The sequence below is a fragment of the Peromyscus eremicus genome, chromosome 8a, assembly GCF_949786415.1.
Source record: "Peromyscus eremicus chromosome 8a, PerEre_H2_v1, whole genome shotgun sequence".
Classification (NCBI taxonomy): Eukaryota; Metazoa; Chordata; class Mammalia; order Rodentia; family Cricetidae; genus Peromyscus; species Peromyscus eremicus.
The window spans coordinates 6,432,782-6,448,213 of record NC_081423.1 but is presented as its reverse complement, the minus strand read 5'-3'; positions in this window follow the sequence as shown (position 1 = coordinate 6,448,213).

Sequence of the window (15,432 nt, the reverse complement as noted above, 5' to 3'; positions counted from 1 at the left end):
AAAAAAAATCTCATAGGCTTGAAAGTTTCCCATTATGAGACTGCCAGATCACCTAAGTAGCACCTGACTCGCCAGGAATCAGCCCACTCCCCGATCACCCTGAGTTGGTGTGGGGGTGGCTAGTCACACCAACTTCTCACAAATTGAGAAGTTCTCACTATTGAGCAACTTGCACTAAGTTGTCCAGGCCAACCTTCAACTTGTTGTGTAGCGGAGGCAGGCTGTGAACTCCCAATCTTCATGCCTCAGCCCTGAAAGTAGCTGGGACTATAGACCTGCATCACCAGGCCTGGTTTAGGTGCCTACATTCTCAACAAACTTTTTAGAGGTACCACGTGAAAACTACTGATCGGGGAGGGATCTCGGGATCTTGTATGAGGGTGAAAGTGGATCGTTTGTTTGAGATGCAATACATAAACCCCACCATGAAGTTTTTGTGGCTGTGTGGTGCTGTAAGCTCTACTCCACTTTGTTCCCAGATCCCAGAGCATCCGACGCAAGCATTCCACCCCTGAGCTACGTCCTCTGCCCCATCACAAAGTCTCTTAACATTCATCAGGCCCTTTCAGGAAGGAGAGTAGTGAAGACCATTAATTAATTTGTTGAGAGACAGAGTCTCTTAAAATCCAGACTGGCTTTGAACTTGTTATGTAGCCAAAGATAACCTTGACTATCAGGTCCTTCTTCCTACAGTTCCTCAGGGCTAGGATTATAAATTAATAAGCCTCTTTAAAATAGTGTGGTCTCAGCTGGGCAGTGGTGGTGCATGCCTTTAATCCCAGCACTCAGGAGGCAGAGACAGGTGAATCTCTGTGAGTTCGAAGCCAACCTGGTCTACAGAGTGAGTTCTAGGACAGCCAAGGCTTTATAGAGAAACCCTGTCTTAAAAAACCAAAGGGGGAAAAATAGTGTGATCGTGTGTTCTCTTTCTCTCCCCTCTCTCTGGTATTGAGGGCGGAACCACAGACCTCACACATGTAGTACTGTATCACTGAGCTACATACCCCAACCCTAGTATTTTCTTCCCTACCCCAAGAGCCATTTCTGACCCAAGGACATTCCTGTGCAGAAGAAGCCTCGCTCCTGCTGGGCCATTTCCAGGTGTCCTCAATACTAGGCTGTGGCATGTGGAATTGCCAATAAACAGCTATTTCCTATCCAATTACATATAGTTCAGCATAAATCTCAACAATTCTCATATTGTTACTCTCCTCCGCAGAGGAATTCACAGAGGTCCCTTTCTGAAATATGATGAAGTTGTCCAGCATACCAAAAACATAAGGAAAAAAAGATCACTTCAAACCATTTAAAAGGAAGGTAGGAGGGATGGTAAGATGGCTCAGCAGGTAAACGTGCTCTCTGTGAAAGCCTGAGGACCTGAGTTCGAGCCTCAGAACCCACTCAAGGTGGAAGGAGAAAATTGAGACTCGACAAAGTTGTTTCTGACCTCCACACACAACAGAGCACAATTACCCTTCCTCCACACTAATAATAATACAATTTTTTAAAACAGGAAAAGGGGCTGGAGAGATGGCTCATCTCTTAAGAGCACTGGCTCTTCTTCCAGAGGACTGGGGTTCCATTCCTAGTGCCCACATGATGGGTCAACAATAGTCCTTAACTCCAGCTCAATGGGATCTGTCTCCTGGCCTCTGCCGGCAAAAGGCACACACCTGTGCACAGTGCCGGCAGAACAGCTAAACACTTAAGATCTTTTGAAAAGATAAAATTAGAAAGGAAGATGAGCAATCCAGGCCCTAAGGCAGTCTGTCTTTGAATGTGGTCAGTGGTTCCCAGGCCTGGAATGACGTCAGAAACAGAGGACGTTAGTTAGGCTTCACTGCTGTCAGAAAGGAGCCAAGCTCAGAAAGGTAGCCAGATGTCAGGTAGCCCGAAGTCAGGCAGCCTCGGGGAGAAAGCAGGCCAGCCTGCTAGTTAGCTGAGCCTTCTTAACTCCAGCTCCAAGGAAATCTAATTTGTCTTTAAACTGGAGGAGTTTACAGTGGATTTGAATTTCAGCAGGAGATCGCCACAGCCAAAGACAATTATAACATCAAAGGGTCAATTCAAGGCAGTTTTACAAGCCACTAATTTGATGCAGGGGTGACAATCTAACACAGGCTCCCATGATGGTGCCAGCGACACTCAGCTAGGAGAGAAAACTAAAACTAAAATAACTTTTCAGACGGATTTGTTTGTGTTTTTATGTGTATGGGAACTTTGCCTGTATGCATGTCTGTGCTACACACCTGCACATCTGGTGCTGGAGGAGGTCAGAGACGGCATGGGGTCACCAGTAGTTCTGAGCCCCATGTGGGTGCTGGGAATTGAACCTAGGTCCTCTGCAGATACCAAGTGCTTTTAACCACTGAGTTATCTTTTTCTTTCTTTCTTTTTTATTTATATTTTATGTAGGAGTGCTCTGCATGTATACCTGTATGCCAGAAGAAGATACCGGGGATCCTGTTACAGATGGTTGTGAGCCACCATGTGGTTGCTGAGAATTGAACGCAGGACCTTTGGAAGAGCAGCCAGTGCTCTTAATTGCTGAGCTATCTCTCCAGTCCCCACCACCACCCCCTTTCAATTTTTTTTTTTTTTTTTTTTCCGGAGACAGGATTTCTCTGTGTAGTTTTGGTGCCTGTCCTGGATCTCGCTCTGTAGCCCAGGCTGGCCTGGATCTCACAGAGATCTTCCTGGCTCTGCCTCCTGAGTGCTGGGATTAAAGGCGTGCGACACCACCGCCCGGCTCAATTTTTTTTTTTTTTTTTATGTTCATTACTGTCTTTCCTTCGTGTATGTCTGTGTGAGGGTGTCAAATCCCCTGGAACTTGAGTTACAGACAGTTGTGAGCTGCCATGTGGGTGCTGGGAATTGAACCAGGGTCCTCTGGAAGAGCAGCCAATGCTCTTAACCCCTAAGCCATCTTTCCAGCCCCCAACTGAATCTTCTAGCCCCAAACTTCTTTTTTCTTTATCTTAAAAATATTTAAAATTTTTGTATTATACTTTGAAATTGATTTTTATTTTTTGAGACAAGGTCTCTTTACATAGCTCTAGTTGTCCTGGATCTCGCTCTGTAGATCAGGTGGCCTTGAACTCACAGAGATACACCTGCCTCTGCCTCCAAGTGCATCACCATTGCCAGCCTGCCCCCTCTTTTGTGGTGTGCTGAGGATGGAACACTGGACCTTGGATATGCTAGACAAATGTTCTACCACTGAGCTACATCCTCAGAATTTTAAAAACTTAATTCTCATGGTGATGTTGTCCAAATTGGCTTTGAAATAGTAATCTTCCTGTCCTCTTTCCTGCACCACCATGCCTGGCTTGTTTGTATGTGTGCACATGTGTGTATGTTTACCTGGAGGTTGGAGGCTAGGTACCTTCCTCTGGACTTGGCAATTTCTTTGGGTAGACAACCAGCTCCCAAATCATGACACAGAGATTTATTATTAATTATGAATGCTTGGCTTAGCTTAGGCTTCTCCCACTAGCTCTTTTAACTTATTTTAACCTGTTTCTATTCATCTATGTTTTGCCTCAGGGCTTTTTACTTTTCTTTCAGTCTGTATGTCCTACTTTCCTGATTCTTCTGTGTCTGTCTGTCTGGCCCCTGGTGTCTCCCTGGCATCTCTTTTTCTTTCTTCCTCTTTTTCAAGCCTAAATTCCTCCTCCTACCTACTCTCCATGCCCCAAAGTACCATTTACACCTCCTCCCTTTCTATTGGCTATTCAGCTTTTTATTAGACCAATCAGGTGCCTTAGGGAGGCAAGGTAAAACAGCAGTACATCTTTACACAGTTAAACAAATGCAACACATCTTTACACATAGTTAAACAAATATTCTGTAACATTCCTCAATCTGTGTCTTAATTGTTAACAGTTCTCTCCCAGAGCCTGGCTATTGAGCTCGGTGAGCCACCTGACCCTGCCCCCAGCCCCATCCCCGGGCACTAAGGTCATCTGTAACACACTGTCTTGCAGCGGACTTTTTCTTTTAAAAAAAAAAAAAAAAAGATTTATTTTATGTATATGAGTGACTTCTGTGCACACTGGAAGAGGGAATCAGATCCCATAACAGATGGTTGTGAGCCACCATGTGGATGCTGGGAATTGAACTTAGGACTTCTGGAAGAGCAGCCAATGCTCTTAACCACTGAGCCATCTCTCCAGCCCAGACTTTTTCTTTTAGGCCACCAACACCAATCAGCTCTCAATCAAGACATGGAGACTTCTTATTAGTTATGAGTGCTCAGCCTTATCTTAGCTCCTATCACTTAAATAACCCTGTTTCTCCTCACCTATGTTTTGCCTCAGGCCTTTTTTTTTAAACCTTTCTTTCTGTATTTCCTACTTTCACTGCTCCTGGTGTCTGTCAGGCAGCCGTCTGTCTTCTGGCCTGGGGCGTGTCCTTCTCGTTCTCCCTTGGTCTCATATGCCTGGGGCATGTCTTTGTCGTTCTCCTCCTTCTCTCTTCAGCTTAGATTTCTCCTACTGCTTATTCTCTCTGCCGCCAGCCCCGCCTATCCCTCTCCTGTCCAGCTATTGGCTGTTCAGCTTTTGATTAGACCAACCAGGTGCCTCAAGCAGGCAAGGTGAAACAAATGCAATACATCTTTATGTAATTAAACAAATGTAGTACAAACAAATATATTCTTACATCATTAAATGCAACATAAACAAATATAACACACCTTTACACAGTTAAAGTAATACTCTGCAACACAAACAAATGCAACACATTTCTACATAGTTGAAATAATGTTCCATAACACTGTCACTCCTGGCTTAAGAGGGTGCTGGGATTCAAACTCAGTTCCTCATGCTTACCTGCAGGCACTTTGCAATCTCTCCTAATTCCCAGCCACCCTCCCCCTATTTTTTCTTTTCTTTCTTTTTTCCTTTTCTTTTCTTTTTTCTTTTTCTTTTCTTTTTTCTTTCTTTCTTTCTTTCTTTTTTTTTTTTTTTTTTTTTTTTTGATTTTTCGAAACAGGATTTCTTTATGTAACAGTCCTGCTGTCCTGGAACTCACTCTGTAGGCCAGGCTGGCTTTGAACTCACTGAGATCCACCTGCCTCTGCCTCCCAAGTGCTGGGATTAGAGGCATGTGCCACCACTGCCCGGGGAAATTTTTTACTGCTGTTACTGTTACACTGTTATTTGATGCTTCCAGGTAGTATTTATGCATATTCTAGCAACTAATTCTATATATTCTCCCTCTTCCCACATATACACTTTTGAATGTTTTCTTTTTTTTTTTTTTTTTTTGGTTTTTCGAGACAGGGTTTCTCTGTGTAGCTTTGTGCCTTTCCTGGGACTCACTTGGTAACCCAGGCTGGCCTCGAACTCACAGAGATCCGCCTGGCTCTGCCTCCCGAGTGCTGGGATTAAAGGCGTGCGCCACCACCGCCCGGCTTGAATGTTTTCTTAAGGAAAAATTCTAACAGAAGCCCAAGTAGAGAGACTGATGAAGAGAACGGAACTAATGACCCACTCCTGGTACCATCACCAGGCCTCAGGCACTGCCAGCTCCTTAGGTTGGCCTCTCTGCCCTACCAATGTCAGTAAAAACATAGCACCCACCTCAAGGGGTATACGAGATAATTTATTCTGGAACTGAATATGAATGACCAGGAACACTGGTTTAGGTTTCCCCAACTTCCCTGTTGGTAAGAATTCTATGAAGTTTTATAGTGTCAGAACAAAGAAAATTCATAAATCAAGACACCTTCCAAATATGTTGGTGGGCACTTCAGGAAGACAGGTTACAGCTAAGTGCAGAAACTTCTGCTCTAGGCCTTAGATTTCACCTCATGACATTCTCAACTTTAGGACTGGTGGATGCTAGGGGTCAGCTAAGTCGATACATTCCAAAGATTTCAGCTTAACATCACAAGATGTGAGGTCAAACACAGAGGCGACCCGGGAATGGCTACCGGGGAGGAGAGACCTAAAGACAGCATAAGACAGTGGTTTTCAACACGTGGGTGGAATGATCCTTTCACAGGGGTCGCATATTGTGGGGGTCCCTGAACCTAAATCCCTGCTCAGGGCACCATCTGTGGGAGGCCAGTTCCCACCTTTTAAAAGGGTTCCTTTATGAGGAGGAGAGAGGAGTAAGAAATGATAGAGAGACCTAGTGAAGAGAGGAAAGACAGAAACACAGGATAGCTTCGGGAGGACCTGGATCAAAATCCAACTGCCCAGAAGTTTATTCAAAAGAGTTTTTTATAACAATGCCAAGGGGTGGGGCAAAAGACCTCCCCCTTGCTAGATCAAAGCACACCACACAGCCAAGTGTAGACCCTTCCAAACACCTGGTAACCATGTCCGCGGTCAAATCATCCCCTTATGCAGCCCTGCTGTGTAAAGCAAGCTCAGATTCTCTGACCCTGAGTAATTTGGGCCTCCACAGCATATCGGATATCCTGCATATCAGATATTTACATTATGATTCGTAACAGTAGCAAAATTATGGTTATGAAGTAACAACAAAATAATTTTATGGGGGTCACCACACCATGAGAAACTATATTGAAGGGTCCCAGAATTAGGAAGGCTGAGAACGACTGGACTAAGGTCAACTGTGAGCAGGCTCTGGACCTGCAGCATTCTACCTCTCCACAATCACTGATTTGAATCTGTCAATCAGCCTTAGAGGAACACTCAGCGGAAGGCTGGGCTTCTTTCTGGGAACTTCGGTTTACTCTGCCCTCACTGAGTTTGCTGAAGTCCCCGACAACTTTATCATTCCAAGAAAATATTTCAGGCTGGCCTTAGAACACATAAGGGTTAGAAAGTGTAATCACAGGCTGGGGAGATGGCTCACCGCTTGTCACTCAAACGTGAGAACCTGAGTTTCGACTCCCCAGCATCACACAAAGACAAGGCACGATGCCAACCCAGGGCTGTCAAAGAGAAGGGGTGCGGAGCCAGGCAGGTGCCAGATTTCAATGCCTAACCAATCCAGCCAATCGGCGAGTTCCAGTTCAGAAAACAAGGAACACATGGCTCTCTGGTATTTGCTCTCAAGCCTGTTGACCTTCGGTCAGTCTCCGGGACTCACAAGGTAGAAGCAGATAACCAACTCAGGAAGCTGTTCAGACCTCCACAGCCTCCACATGCATGCTGTGTCAATAAAGAAATGTAACAAAAACAAGATAGAGAGTGATGAACAAGGAGCCTACCCCCTACTCCCCCCCCCCCCCAGCAAGCCTGTTACTTGTGATGATGGAATTGTTACTATGGTTTCTGTTGTACTGTGCTCTCTGTCTGTCTGTCTGTCTCTGTCTGTCTGTCTGTCTCTCTGTCTGTCTCTCTCTCTCTCTCTCTCTCTCTCTCTCTGTGTGTGTGTGTGTGTGTGTGTGTGTGTGTGTGTGTGTGTGTGTGAGACAGGGTCTCACTAGGTAGCCTTGGCTGGCCTGGAACTTACTATATAAACCAGGCTGGCCTCAAACTCATGGAAATCTTTCTGCTTCTGTCTCTGGATTAGGGTGGGCGGGCGGGGGGGGGGGGGGGGGGGGGCGGGGGGGGGATGGCTGAACAGAGCAACGCACATAGGAGAGAAATGGAACTGAGATGCCCAGGACAGCTTTGGGAGTTCGGCCACTGTGGACAAAGGAGCCCAGTAGAGCCAGTCTTTGAGCTGCCGGGGGTTCAGGCCACCACCAGGCCCACCTTGTCCCTTCAACATCGGCTGGGCCGCTGCTTGGCCTGTACCCCATCAATCTCTCGATCATTATCCAGCAAGCTACCTGTGCTGTTGCCATGGCACCAAGGACCTGGAGCACACTAAGCAAGCTCTTCACCACAGAGCCATTTCCCAGCCCACAGCTGGGTGACGTTGCTAAACCCTTTTCATAGCCTCTCCATGCGTCCTTTTTCTGTAAGTTTTGATTGGTGAAATTCTCACTGTGTCATTTCATATGTTCTTTAGTTTCCTGTCTTTTTAAAAGAACTATAATTTATTGAACTTTATTTTATGTGCATTGGTGTGAAAGTGTTAGATCTTCTGGAACTGGAGTTACAGACAATTGTGAGCTGCCATGTGGTTGCTGGGAATTGAACCTGGATCCTCTGGAAGAGCAGCCAGTGCTCTTAACCACTGAGCCATGTCTCCAGCCCCATGTTTCCTGTCTCTCTATGGCATTGGTTCTTAAGATCTAACTTGTGCTGGTTGTGGAACACCTCTGTAATCCCAACACTCAGGAAACAGGAGCAGGAAGATTGCTACATGGTTCGTGCCTGTAATCTTAGCACTTGGGAGCCTGAGGCAGATAGATGGCTGCAAATTCAAGACTACTTTGGTCTACATATCAAGTTCTAGGCCAGTCAGGACTATATAACAAGACCCTATCTCACAAAAAAACCAAAACAACCCCTCCTACCAAAAACAGCAGCAAAAACAAAACCAACCAAAAACAAGAGCAAAAGGAAACAAGGGGCTGAATAGATGGCCCATTGGTTAGAGCACTGGGGCTCCTCTTCAAAACTATCTGTAACTCCTGTTCCTGGGGATCAGCCACCTTCTTCTGACTTCTGTGGACATCAGGCACACACATGATACCCAGATATACATGTAGGCAAAATACTCATACACAAAAAATAATATTTTTTAGAATAAGAAACAAAACAGAACCAACTTGAGTGAGAAGATTCCTATAATCCACTCTGAGCTTTGACATGTCACAGATCGTGGGTCTGGGCCAGACTCAGATTCCAAAGTGCGTCCTGGAACTTTCTCTGTAGACTAGGCTGGCCTTGAGCTCAGAGATCTGCCTGCTTCTGCCTCCTTCCTGACTGCCAGTATTTAACTTGTGGGCCACTACCGCCCTGGCTTCTCTTTGTTCTTTGAGACAGTCTTGCTGTGTAGCCAGACTGACTTCAGAGACCAAGTTCTGTCTCAACCTGCTGAGTTCAGGGAATATAGGTATTTCACAACCAACCTGGAAGTCTCGGTGTGTTGAGTGAATTCCTTAATTGATTAACTTGGATGTGTGCTTGCCGTGGTGAGCATGTGGAGGTCAGAGGACAGTTCTGAGAGTCAGTTCTTTCCTACCACTGTGGTCTAGGGTCAAATTTAGGTCGTTAGACTTTGTGGCAAGAGCTTTTACCCAATGAGCCATCTCCACAGCCTGAGAGACAAGAATTTATTATTGGCCTCCATCCAACTCAGTATCCTCCTGCATCAGCCTTTCGGGGTGCTGGGGCCATGGGTATGCCCTGCTACACCTGGACTCTGGAGGAGTCTTTGATAGCTGCTGTTACAGTTTCTTCTTTTTTAGATTTATTTTTTATTATTTTATATGTACAAATGTTTTGCCTTCATATTTGTATGTACACCACACATGTGCCTAGTGCCCGTGGACATCAGAAGAGGGCATTGGATCCCCTGGAACTGGAGTTACAGACAATCGTGAGCTTCCAAGTAGATGCTGGGAGACGAATCCTGCCCTCTGTAAGAACAAGCCGTGCTCTTAACTGCCAAGCGAACTCCAACCCCTTCTGTTACAGTTTAGATCATGAGTGTCCCTGAAGGCCTATGTGTTCAAGGTTTGGTTTCCATTTTAGTTTTATTGGTATGTTGGAGGTACAAATAATAAAACAAAAATCAAACAATAAAATGAACACTTACAACACCTGACCAGAGACTTAGTGGCTATTGTGTATCAGTTTCCTTACCCAACAGTGGCTCACACCTACATTCCCAGTCCTGAGGAGGCTGAGGAATACTATTTAAGCCTAAGAACTCAAGAGAAGACTGGGCAAGCTGCTAAGGTTCCATAGCAATAAAGTGAGATAAAATAGAGTCCGGTGCAGCATATGCTGTGTTGGGGAGTGGGGACGGGGGAGCAGGAGGACCAAGAGTAAATATTATCCTTGAGAAGATTGAGCAGACACCATAACAGGCTGCTCAGTCCTGTCTCAGAGACCAAGCCTCAATTTCAGTTTCCTGGACTCAACAAGCAATTTCTGAGGGAGCCACGCACAAAGTACAATCAATTTCCAACTTCCCCAATAGTAAGGACAAGGAGTACCAGGCCAGGTCAGGCTTGAGCCACAGTCAGCAAGCTCACGGTGATAACCAAATAAGGACAAAGCTTGGGACTTGTCAAGGCCTTCCCCAAAATGGAAATCTGTAGCCTTAGCCAATCCCTAACTAGTCCTGGCCAATTAGAACATACTGATATGATTGCCACTTGCTTAAACAAGTCATATCTAAAGTGACCTAACTGCTCTAGCACCTCCCCTTGGCTGTGCTTAGAAGGAGCCTGCAGGCTTCTGTCAGGGTTGCCACCATTTTGCCTTTGTGTGGGATGGCCAGCCCCAGCACGCTGGAACCTCCAGATAATAAACGATCTTGCTGATTGTATATGTGGATGATGGTGCTGTGGATATCACTCTGTATAAATAAAATGCTGATTGGCCAGTAGCCAGGCAGGAAGTATAGGCGGGACAAGCAGAGAAGAGAATTCTGGGAACAGAAAGACTAAGTCAGGAGTCAGCCAGCCATCGCCATGAGTACCAACATCTAAGATACTGGTAAGCCATGAGCCATGTGGCAAGATATAGATTTATAGAAATGGGTTAATTTTAGACGTAAGAACTAGATAGATAAAAGCCTGAGCCATTAGTCCAAACAGTTTAAATAATATAAGAGTCTGTGTGTTTATTTTATAAGTGGGCTGTGGGATTACCGGGGCTTGGTGGAAGCTGGAGAGAAACTCTTCAGCTACATGATGGTCTTTTGTGGAACTTCTCCAGGACTCTAACAATCCTTAGCTATCTTTTGAGTTCACGGCTGGCCAGGGCTAGATCATGATACCCTGTCTCAAAGAATCTTTTGTGAGCCAGGCATGGTGGTACCTTTAATCAAAATACTCAGGAGGCAGAGATAGGCAGATCTCTGTGAGTTCAAGGCCAGCCTGGTCTACATAGTGAGTTTCAGGACAGCCAGGGCTACTCAGTAAGGCCCTGTCAAAAAATAAAAAGTAATAAAAATAACACATGAAAAGAAAGCCAGGTATAATGGCTCATGCATTTAATTCAAGTACTTAGGAGGCAGAGGCAATCAGATCTCTTTGAGGAGTTGAGACCACTAAGTTCCAGAACAGCCAGGGCTATGTAGAGAGAGGCTCTGTCTCAAGCTTCACAGGGGTGGTGCCCACCTTTAATCCCAGCACTCAGGAGGCAGAGGCAGGTGGATCTCTGAGTTCTAGGCCAGCCTAGTCTACAGAGAAGCTCTTTCTAGAAACAATAACAGCAGAGCAAAAACAAACAAACAACAACAACAAAAACCACACAAAAAAATCCAAGCAAAGAAAAACCAGAAAGACACCTTTTGTGTATGTACATGTTCATGTGTGTGCACATGTGTGTTCATGCATGTGGAGGCCAGAAATTGACACTGATTATTTTTCTCAATTGCTTTTCACCTTAGTTTTTTGAGACAAGTTCTCTCACTGAAACCTGGAGCTCTCCAAGACTGGCTGCTTGGCAAGCCTCAGGGGTCCACATGGCTTTGTCTTGCCAGCCCTAGAATTACAAGAACACATGGCCATACCCAACTTTCTCTCCTCCCTCCCTCCCTCCCTCCCTCCCTCCCTTCCTCGATTTCTCTCATGACAGGTCTCACTATGTAGCCCTGGCTTCTGATCCAGGCTAGTCTAAAACTCATGGAGATCTATCTGCCTCTACTTCCTGAGTGTTGGAATTAAAAGTATGTGCACCACCCTGTTCAGCCTCCAGCTTTCTTCCCCTGATCTTCTCTTCTTTCTGTTTTTGGTAGTGTTGGGATTCAAACCCATGGCTTCTTGCCTACTAGGTGAACATTCACCACTGAGTTACAATCCAGTCAAAATGCATAATTATTTCTTTTTGGAGAGAGAAAGAGAGAGAGAGAGAAAATGCATTGAATTAAGTAATTGTATTCTAATGCACATTGTTGAAAAAGTCGTTTTCTTGTCTCAATACTGAACATGCTTGTTCAACCGCCTGCTACTTCCCAGTGCCTCACCGGACTCTCTTCTGTTCATATCAAGGATTTGAGCTGTGTTCTAGAAGCTCTGGATTTCTCCATCAGCATCCCCCAATTCAACCTTCGCCTTCCTTGTCTTGCCAGCTTCTGACAGGTTCCTTTGTGCATCTGGAGTTCATAAAGTCAAGTTCAAGGAACTAAGCACTACCAGGGAGGCTTGAATAATCTCTCTCTGCATAATATAGCACATAAGCTCCTTTTGAAATGCCAAAAAGCCTTTCTCTCTAGCTGTCATTTTTTATGGAGAAATAGCACTTTGCTGAAAGCAGTAGCTAAACCACTCTGATGAGAGTGTTTGAATCTTAGCCTCAACATTGCTGGTGTCTAATACGGAGTGGTGGTAACTGTGGCAAAGTGTATTCTCCAGCCTCAAGCTCTCAATGGAACTGAGGAGGAGCTTGAACTTTTGGTGTTCCGGCATCTACCTCACGGGGCTGGGATTACAGGGTTCTGCCATCGTGCCTGTTTAATGCGGCACTGGATTGAACCTGTGGCTTTGTGCTTGCAAGGTAGACACTTCCCTGAACGATCTCTCTCCTCAGCCCCTTTCTGCCATTCTCGTTAAGTATTTTTATTTTGTTAATTATGATTAGAGTGTGTGTTTGGGCATGAACATGCCACAGCACACTTGCAGAGCTCAAAGGACAGTTCTCGGGAGTTGGTTTTCTCCTTTCATGTTGGGCTCCAGAATGAAGTCCAGGTCACCAGGCTTGCATAACAAGTGTTTTACCCCACGGACTGTCTTGTTGGCCAATGTTAGCAAGGTTACAGTGAACAATAAAGGATGTGGCTCAATTTAAGGAAATACAGTCTAACTCAGTGAGGAAGGCCTGGTACAGAGCACAGGGCAGCCGTTGTGTTTATATCTCAGTAGAACAAGAAGTGAAGAGACGGGATCTAGAAGCAGGGCCCTGTGGTAACCCTCAAGGCTTGACTCACTTCCTGCAGTCAGGCCTGGCCTCTTAAAGGTTCCATACCACCCTAAAAGCACAACCAGCCAAGGACCAAGTGTTCGAACATGTGAGTCTATGGGAGATATTTTACGACCAGACCAAACACAAGGTTTGGCCGTATAGACCAGGAGCCTGTTATCCATCTGGCTCAGTCTCCTGAGTGCTGGGATTACAGCCTGTGCCACCACAGCCAGCCGGTGCTCTTGGATTCCTAGACACTCCCCACATCCTCAGTACCTTCAGGGAGCTGTTCAGCAAGGGGAAATGAATTGATGTTACAAAGCATCCTAGGGATGACTTAACAGCTCTGGAGGGATCAGTAGGGTTTTTGTTTGTTTGTTTTTGAGACAAAGATTCTCTCTGTAGCCCTGGCTGTCCTGGAACTTGCTCTGTAGACCAAGCTAGCCAAGAACTCAGAGATCCGACTTCCTATGCTTCCTAAATGCTGGAATCAAAGGTGTACGCTACCAGTGCTCAACATGATAGGTTTTTTGTTGTTGTTGTTTGTTTAAAGCATAAAATGAGTTTTAAAAAATATGTTTATGAGAGAGAAAGAGAGAGAGAGAGACAGAGAGAGAGACAGACAGAGAGAGAGAGAGAGAGAGAGAGAGAGAGAGAGAGAGAGCGCTTGCATGGTGCACATGTGGATGTCAGAGGACAAGTCCCAGGAGTAGGTTTTTTCTCTGTCCCCATATGGGTCCTGGGGTGCTCAGTTTGGCAGCAAGCATCTTACCTTATGATTCATTTCACCAATTCATAGTTAGTTGTCAACTTGAGCACTCTAGAGCTACTTGGGAAGAGTGTCTCCATGAGGGATTGTCTACATCAGGTTGGTCTGTGAATTGTTTTATTTCAGTTGAGGTGGGATGACCCACCCACTGTGGGTGGCACCATTCCCTGGGCATGGGATAAATGGGAGAAAGCTAGCAGAGCACTAGCATGCATGAATTCATTCTTTCTCTGCTCTTTTATTGTTTTGTTTTGTTTTATTTTTATTTTGGAAACAAGGTCTTTCCACATAGCCTTGGCTGCCCTAGAACTTGCTATATATAACAGGATGGTCTTGAATGCACAGAGATCCTCCTGCTTCTGTCTCTGAAGTGCTGGGATTAAAGGCATGCACCACCATCCTTGGTTTCTTTTCTTTACCTTTCTTTTAATAGGATCTCATGTAGCCCAAGATGGCCTCACACTCACTATGTAGCCAAGGATAGCCTTGAGCTTCTGGTTTTTCTTTATCTGCTACCATGCAGTGCTGGGGATTGAACTCAGAACTTTGTATATGCTAGGCAAGCACTCTACCTATTGAGCTACATCCCCAGCCCTTTTCCCTTGTTGAGACAGGGCCTCATATATCACAGGTTGGCTTCAAACTTAGGTTATTACCAGAACAACAGATGTGTGCCACCACACCCAGGTGTGTGTGTGTGTGTTGCTGAAGACTGAAACCAGTACCTCACAATTTCTTGGAAAGAGCTCTATCATAAAGCTACATCCTCAGTTCTTTTTTCTTTTCTTTAAGAAACAAACAAACAAACAAAAAACCAAACAAAACCTGGGCAGTGGTGGCGCACGCCTTTAATCCCAGCACTTGGGAGGCAGAGCCAGCCTGGTCTACAGAGTGAGATCCAGGACAGGCACCAAAACTACACAGAGAAACCCTGTCTCAAAAAACAACAACAACAACAACAAAAACCCACCACCACCACCAAAAAAAAAAAAAAAAAAAGGAAAAAAAAAAAAAAGAAAAACAACAAACTTTTTGTTTGGGGCAGGCTCTCACTAAATTACCTAGGCTGTCCTTGAACTTGCTCTGTAATTCAGGCAGTCCTTGAATTTGTCATCCTCCTACCTAGTAGTTGAGATTACAGGAATGAACACCATGCCTCATTTCAAAAACGGTGGAGGTAGAAGCAGAAGGATCAGGGGTTCCAGGTCATCCTTAGCTACAAAGCAAGTTTAAAGCCAGCCTGGGCTACACGGGACCCTATGACCTAGGCTATGCATGTCAGACTTATTTCATACCTTCGTGCCTAGGGGAAAGTCATCGATGATGAGCAGAGTGTGCTGTGTGCACAGAGGGAATGGGGGGAGTGTAACGGGTACAAGGTCCTTGTGCTCACAGATAACACTAGGGAAACCAAGAATGTTAAACATGCAGGCTAATCTCTTCATCGGAAAGAATGTATACCTCTTCCTGCCTGGAGAGCTGGGAATGGGTGTAGTTAACAACCTGGTGATCTTTGCCTCACCCAAATCCCCCAGACTATGATGTTTATCCTAGACTCTCCCTCCCAAGACCTTTATCCTGAGTTTTGTTTCTCAGTCAATATATCACACACACCCTCTTCCCCCCTCCCCCATGTATAGACAGAGACCCTCTATGTAGTTTTAGCTGTCCTGGAACTCACTATGTAGACCAGGTTGGTCTCAAAATCAG